Raw genomic sequence first — 8,519 nt, 5'->3', positions numbered from 1 at the left:
TCTTTGACACATTCCCAATTTTCCATTCTCAATTTTATGTTTTATAAAAATATATGATAAAAGTTTATTTTAGCTGCTTAAATGTATATATTTAAAAGGATAACGATGAGTATAACGTTAATATACACAGTAAGTTAGATGCGCATGTGTCAAACATATTTTGTGCCCATTAGAACACGTCATATTAGAATCACACGTTAAGTATATGTATTTTACATCCTGTATAATATAAAAGTTCGTTCTCTAAAACTGCATGATGAATAGCTTAACAGTTCATGTAATATGTGTGAGATGGTAAAATGGATAGACAGGGATAAAATAATATGATCCCAAATATTTTGAAGTAGATCATAAATAAATAACTTAGTAACAAATTTAAGTATTCAAAGATTTAATCATCTTATTAAAATATTAATATAAATAACAATAACAATAACATATTTCATTCATTTCATTAATAAATACAGGTTTTCATTATTTTGAAACATCATGTTGTCATTTACTATTTCCATGACAACAGTCATACAAAAGATAATGAAAATATGCATTTATAGTAAATATGTGTAATCTTATATTATTTTTAAATAGTTCTTTCGGTTATTTTATTTAACAAAAGTATATGTATATAAAGTGATTATAGTAAATATATGTACTCTTATATTATTTTTAAATAGTACTTTCAGTTATTTTATTTATTTTTTCTATATAAAGTGATTGTGATATATGCCCTGGTTATTCTTATGTTTTACTGGACTGTAATGGGAATTTTTCAGCTGCAATCTCAAACATTCTCTTGAAAGCATCTGGTTCTTGTGCTCCTGAAAACATTTTCTGTCCATTCATGTAAAACGCTGGAACTCCTTAAATATAAAGACAAATAACTTTTTTTTTTATCACGCATTTTGTTACAAAAATGTATTAATAAATTGTAAACGCTTAAAGATGAGTAGAACCAGTATATCAAATCCCCCTGAAAAAACTAACAGATAGTTTAGCCCAGTAATCAGCACTTCGGTTTTGACATGAGTATCAATTATATGGTCATTTTTATAAATTTCCTGTTAACAAAACATTTATTTTTTTCCAAAAACTAATGATTTTCAGATCCCAGGCATAAATTACCTCAGCCGTATTTGGCAAAACTTTTGAATTTTAAGTTCTTAATGCTCTTCAACTTTATACTTGTTTGGCTTTATAACTATTTTGATCTGAGCGTCACTGATGAGTCTTATGTAGACGAAACATGCGTCTGATGTATTTAATTATAATCCTGGTACCTATTTACACCACTGGGTCTATGCCACTGCTGGTGGACGTTTCTTCCCCGAAGGTATCACCAGCCCAGTAGTCAGCACTTCAGTGTTGACATGAATATCAATTATATGGTCATTTTTATAAATTTCCTGTTTACAAACCTTTGAATTTTTCCAAAAACTAATGATTTTCTTATCACAGGGAAACTCGCGTCTGGAACATTGGATTATAAACCTGGTACCTTTTGATAGCTATTATTCGTGTGTTTCTCTGTCCTTAATGTTCTCCTATTTATTCGTACTGTAGTCCTGGTATGTAATGGTTTCATTTCAAAGTTATATTTGATATTGCCATAAAAACGGGAGGTTTGGCTAGCCACAAAACCAAGTTCAACCCACCATTTTTTTCTTTAAAATGTCCTGTACCAAGTCAGGAATATGGCCATTGTTATATTATAGTTCGTTTCTGTGGGTATTACATTTTAATGTTGTGTTTCTGTTGTGTCGTTGTTCTCCTCTTATATTTAATGTGGTTAACCTCAGTTTTAGTTTGTAATCCAGATTTCTTTTTTTCTCAGTCGATTTATGAATTTTGAACAGCGATATACTACTGTTGCCTTTATTTTATAGATTACCTAAGCCGTATTTGCCTTTAACTTTTGAATTTTGGGTCCACGATGCTCTTTAACTTTCTTCTGGTTTGGCTATATAACTGTTTTAATGGGATTGTCACTGATGAGTCTTATGTCGACAAAAAGCGCGTCTGGCATTTCAAATTATAATCCAGGTACTTTTGATAACTATTAAAACTCATTTCCTTAATATGAAAATATAGGGGATGCTAAAACAATTTCACAAACTATATTAAACATCTAGAGGTAACAAATATGGTGTTTAGCAAATACTTCAACTTAAGACCCTAAGCTGTACAAATTTGTTCCAAAAAACACAATGTAATTCTTCATTGACAATAATTTAATAAAAGAACCACAACCTTTTACATGATTTCTGATTTGAAACAGACACAACGGCGGATGAAAGAGTATTCAAACAAAGGTAGTGTTCCTTCCTTAATCAGAGACAGGTATCATTGTTTACATGAACGTAACACACTATTATAAAATTATAACTCTTATACACATCTCATTATCAGTTGATATAAATCAATAAACACAATATTTGTTTAATTTTTGGTTTCCCTCGCACTGTACGATTGAAAAAGTTCTAACGAAAGGTTTCATGGTTAAGGTCACTAACTATAGTAGAGGAAGACAATAATTCAATAACATTCCATTTCTGAAGCTTTTGATAAAATACAGGATATTCTTTTATAGGAAAGTCTATGTACATGTGTTTATTACAAAGCCATTTTTTAAAAAGTATATAAAAAAAATGTTTTATAAAATTTCAAAATTTTTAAGTACTTTATGAGTTTGAACGGTTTATTTGATAATGTTTCCATTTGACTTGGTCAAGGTGATATAGAGTTTTGTCGTAAATATACCTACCAGATATACCTTTGTTGGACCACATAAGGGCTTTCTGGCGTACATTTTCTTGCTGGTTATCAATAAATGACTTTGCTTCATTCTCGTCAAATCCGAATTCTTTTGCAACTGAAAGCAACGAATCTTCTTTCAATGTGTCTGCCTCCGAAAAGTATTTCTAAATAACAAAATATCAATAATTCTATTATGTATTGAATAATATTGTGAATGTTGTTTTCTCTTAGATACTTTTTGAATTAGAAACTGGAGAATTTATTTTTTACTAAGTATAACTATAAGTAAATCCCTGTTTATATAATATCAAGAGTAAAGATATATTTTTAAAATTTTCTCAGTGGAGAAGCATATGATTTCAATTTCTATATAATTAGACATTTATTTCCATAAATGTTGACCAATTAGTTACGAAACTTTTTTGAGACCATAGGTGGTAACAATGGCTGTTTAAATGTTGTCTACCCTTCATCTCATAAAACCTGTAACCTTCTTAACAATGGACAGATCTCTGTTGCAAACAACAATCAACCATTCACTAAACATGGTGGATAAAATTACCTTAAATAACCTTTCTGCAACGTCATCCTGTTTTTCTCCTCCATTTTTAGTTTTGACAAACTCCAATAAGGTATGAGCTTTCAATGTACTCGGAAAAACTTTGGGTTGATTGTACAACTCAATACCAAGTGCTTCTCCTGTCTTCCGCAACATCGCAACTCTATAATAAGAAAACAAAATCTACTTAGTTTTGATAAACTACATGGAAAGACAGAAGACCACATGTTGTGTCTTTTTGGGGCGACAAACATGTGTGAATGCGCTGGTCCCAATTTCCCTGATTTTGAGCAATTTTAGAGTAGTCAATTGAAATTCTAAGGCTGTCCTTACACAGGAATAGATCACCTGAGTTGTATTTGGCAAAACTTTTAGGAATGTTTGGTCCTCAAAGCTTCAACTTCGTAATTTACTTAGCCTTTTTTTTTAAATATTCGAGCGTCACTTACGGGTCTTTTGTAGACGAAACGCGCGTCTAGCGCAAATACAAAATTTCAAACCTGATATCTATTATGAGTTTATTTGCCTCTGGGTTGATGCCACTGCTGGTGGAGTTTTTATTCTCCGCGGGTATCACCAGTCCAGTAGTCAGCACTTCTGTGTTGACATGAATTATCATTGATATGGTCATAACTATAAATTAACTGTTTACAAACATTGAATTCTTGAAATGCTAAGGCTTTTCTACCTCGGGAATAGATTACCTTTGCTGTATTCGACCTAACTTTTAGGAACTTTTAGTCATCAATGCTCTTCAACTTCGTTATTTATTTGGCCATTTTCAAAAATATTATTCGAGCGTCACTTCTGAGTCTTTTGTAGACGAAACGAGCGTCAGGCTCAAGTACAAAATTCCAAACCAGGTATGTCAGGTATCTATGATGAGTGTATTTATAACCACTGGGTCGATGCCACTAATGGTGGAGTATTTATTCACCGAGGGTATCGCCAACCCAGTAGTCATCACTTCTGTGTTGACATGAATAATCATTAATATGGTCAGAACTATAAATTAACTGTTGTAGATCTCAACCGTGTGGTATGGCAACGGAGAACCACGATATGTATAGGTTGTGTGTTTAATTCAAGGGGACACGAAATCAAACGATCTGGCAAATTTTACATTAATGTGCAATGCCGTCAGCTCTGCACCAAAGACTGAAGTCCTTATGCATGATTATAGAATCGCGAAACCTGTGGATTTTGATGTGCATTGTTTTGCAGTCTGCACAAAATCTTGAGTTTCATTTGATATGGTCCACACAGTTACACAGTTTAAATTATCTACTGTTTTCAGATAGCTAGTATCCATTTATATCAATACAACTCACAACATTAACTACTAGTATATAAGTGGAGCTTCTGAAACCTCTTTTCCAACTTTGATTATTTTTTTTTATACCTTATGCACCTTCTGTATCTTCTACAGAGTGGAATTGAAAAAACAAATAAAAATAACATCTACTTAACTTTTTACTATTCAGAAACTTAAAATGCATTTAAATTCTATATATCTGGGACAAGTCGTGCCCTTAGTCTATCTTAGATGCACAAGTTTCAGGGGCGGATCCAGCCATTTTAAAAAGGGGGGTTCCCAACCCAGTACAAAAGGGGGGGTTCAACTATATGTCCCAATTCAAATGCATTGATCCGCAAAATAAGGGGGGTGGAAAACCCACACTACTGACCAGTGTTCTTATAGCGGTTGGTGGAATAACATTATTTATAAAATAAATTATTACTATTTTCAGTAATAACAATGTTTTTAGTGTTCACAACTAGAAAACACTTACCTTGGATTTGAAGGATCTGTATACGTTGCTGGTTTTGGAGACCCATCTGCTGGGGCATTAGGGTTGAGAAGAAATGGCTCCCAGCGAACTCTAAACTCAATTTTATCTTTGAGTGAGTTCATAGCCAGTTCCATTTTCTTCTTTCCAACCCAACACCATGGTCAAAGCACATCGCTGACAATATCTACGTTCACTTTCGACATAGTGGACATTTTTCTTTTCAAGCCACAACTCTTTATATGTATCCTTGTCCCAGAGCCTGCTAGACAAAAAAATCTGCCTTTATTTGTCCACAAAAATTGACCTCTACTGATAAACATTCTAAAATATAACCCGGATTAGGTTAACTCCGTAAAGTGTAGTAGCGGTTATCGCACTTTGACTTGAGAAAAATAATATGCGTGTGTTTTTCGTAAGGGTAACACTGTTACTTCCCTGCAGTGTAGAATGTAATTTTCAAAAGAAATTCTTTTGGAGTTATTCAAAATACCTTTACATTGTGAATGGTAACGATACTCATTTGTAAATATGGCATGCACGTAATGTTTTTTTGGTAAAACAATTCAAACTTCATATTCACAATTGTTTATGTCAATGATACTGATGATATATGCAAATTAAATCCAATAAAACAAACATAAAGTACAAATGAATACATGAATTGTTAGTTTTTGCATACAATTTAATTGTCTTACTAAAAAATGTGTACGTTAATCAACGGTGTTAGTTGCTTTACTGTTTATTAAAATCTGCAACTTATCTCTCCTGCTACTGGTTCTCTCTTCCTCTCATTGTCTCTCCTTCTGTAGTCTCAATTTTGAAATTTGAGGAAATTTAAATAATTTTGAATGAATTTTGTCAAACTTCATTCTAGCTATGCAGTCTCAGAATCTAATATGTATCATGCCCGCGTCAACTCCGCCATATCGGTCACCAAGGTCCACTCCAGGGCACTGTTAGATAAGCCTTGGGAGTCAACTCGTATGTGCTGGAACCAATGGAACAGGGGGTCAGTCTATCGCTAGACTTAATGTTCTGATAGGCATAACTAAAACGCCTAAGAGCTTATTGTATGAATGTCTTTTGTGTATGTTTGTAGTCTAAATGAAAGTCTGCATCTTTATACGAAATTCAACTTATGTACTCTATTTTTTTTTATATTGAAATAATGGGTTGGGAATATAGTTGGAGAGCGAGTAATATATGAGTCGTGAATGGAGTCATTCGATGAAGTTATGCGAAAGTCAACTGTTAGGTCGCCGAAAATATTTTAGTCTATACAATTCTCAGTAGTGATTTATTGTATTCTTCGACATTGTTAAAAGTATGGTACCATGAGTTTTATCTGAATGCTTACAACTATATTGATATTATATGTATATGTATATATAGATTGATATGATTCATTTTACATCCAAATTGATGAAGGATAAAATATTATGTTGTCCGAATAGAAAATAAAGATCAATTTTACTTTTAAAATAGAAAATAAGGATCATCAAATAGAACAATAAAGCGAGGACGTCACAATTCTTCCGCGGTCTCATTCCATGTAATTTTAACGATTGAAATTGAAAACGTGAACCGGCGATTTTTACTTATATTATACAAATATAGCCTTTGTATGAGGTCGAGACAAGGATATATTGACCTGAAAGAAGTATATTGACTGAGGACGAAGTCCGAGGTCGATATACTTCTTTGGGTCGATATATCCTGTATTGACCTCATACAAAGGCTATATTTGTTATATTATTAATTTCCGACCATATTTGTATCAAAATCGTCATTTAGGTTTGTTTAAATATTACATTGTCTCCTTGACAATAACAACATATTAGTTGTTATTTCATTTCCTTTTTTTTTTTTTTTTTTATATCTTATGTATTCGAAGATTTTTTCGTCAAATAATCGATCACAAATATCATGTGTTTCAAAACGTTAAACAATATCCTGAAATTCATTACATGACGTCACAAAGTATATCGGTTTTTAGATATTCTAAAAATAACCGTGCGATATGCTTTTTGCAGGTCAATATGCTTTTTGCTATCCGCCGTTTTCTCTCTACCTTCGAAAATATAGTTTAACATGTGACTATCCCTAAACGAATCAAATTTGTTAAAATATACGAATTAATAATATTTGCCAATATCGTCAAGGCTTAGGTACTTATTAAACCTCTTGTTCTTTCGTATTTAACGGTTTCTATTGAGGAGAAAAAATATCCTTTTACTATTTGTTAATTCATCATTAAAATACTTAATATACTTGTACTTATTCGATTTTGTTGACATGAAGGAGGAATTTACTATGTACAGCGAATGAATGGAAACACGTCCAACATTTATTTGTATCCTGAATACCAGCACGAAGTACAAAGAGCTCTATGATTCACCACATTTTATAGAGAGTCAGTACATATTTATTTTATTGTACTTTTACTTATACAACATGCAACATTCATACTTTTTGTCTGCTTAAATTGTTCCGAAATAATTTGAGAGATCTTTTTCAAATTTGCCTTCGCAGCAATAAAATAAAGTTTGACAGACAGATTTAGGTCTATATAAAATAATGTTCATTTAAATGTATATCTTTTATTGACTTGATATCACAACTATGTATTGTCTAGATCAACCCCTCGGATTTTATATTATAAAATTCAATCTGTGTGATTAACTTCTGATCGATAATTACCGTATCGTCTGTTGTAAACTTTACTAACGTGAATAGTGTATACCAAATGTGTTTGGTTTTTTTTCGTAAAATTGAATTTCTGACTTCAAAAATGCCTATTAATACATAAAAAAATATTTCTATCGATTTTCAATACTACATTCAGGTGTTGACTTTTAAGACAAAGAACAGCAAAAAAAAACATGCCGTTTCTTAAAAAAAATTGCTTATATAGATATAGGAAGATGTGGTGTGAGTGCCAATGAGACAACTCTCCATCTTATGTTCATTTTACAAGATTTGTCTTACAAACGTCCATGTCAAAGTTTGTGAAATGCGAAAAAACACAACTAGGGGACGGCAAATTGAAGGGTATAATTATCCAATTTAATCAAAGTATTACGTGGTTAAACTCTTGTTTTCGGCGATTACACATAAAAGATCTACTAGTATCCTAATTTTATACAAATATTTATAATTTTCTTATTTTCCCATCCAAATGAGTACATTTGAAGAAAAATATAATGTTATCACAGGACAGACACAAGAAGCCTTTACAAATTAAATACGCCTATAGTTAAAGTACATGGGTGTAGACAAAAGCGGCATATTTATGGTATACGAATACAAATACAATATATATACACATTTACATTCCATTGTAATGTTCAAATAAAAAGTAGTCCCGGCAGAGGTATGTTTTAACTGTTGCTAACAAACCTTACTATTGTCAT

The 8,519-nt window shown here is 31.9% G+C and overlaps 1 pseudogene; it reads right to left on the bottom strand.

Moving 5' to 3' along the window:
• Positions 1–374: 374 nt before the first annotated feature.
• LOC134712566 (uncharacterized) lies at positions 375–5,447 on the bottom strand (annotated as a pseudogene).
• Positions 5,448–8,519: the final 3,072 nt, after the last annotated feature.

This window comes from Mytilus trossulus, chromosome 3 (genome assembly GCF_036588685.1).
Source record: "Mytilus trossulus isolate FHL-02 chromosome 3, PNRI_Mtr1.1.1.hap1, whole genome shotgun sequence".
Classification (NCBI taxonomy): Eukaryota; Metazoa; Mollusca; class Bivalvia; order Mytilida; family Mytilidae; genus Mytilus; species Mytilus trossulus.
The sequence above is the reverse complement of the archived record's forward strand: the minus strand, read 5'-3'. Positions and strand labels throughout refer to the sequence as shown.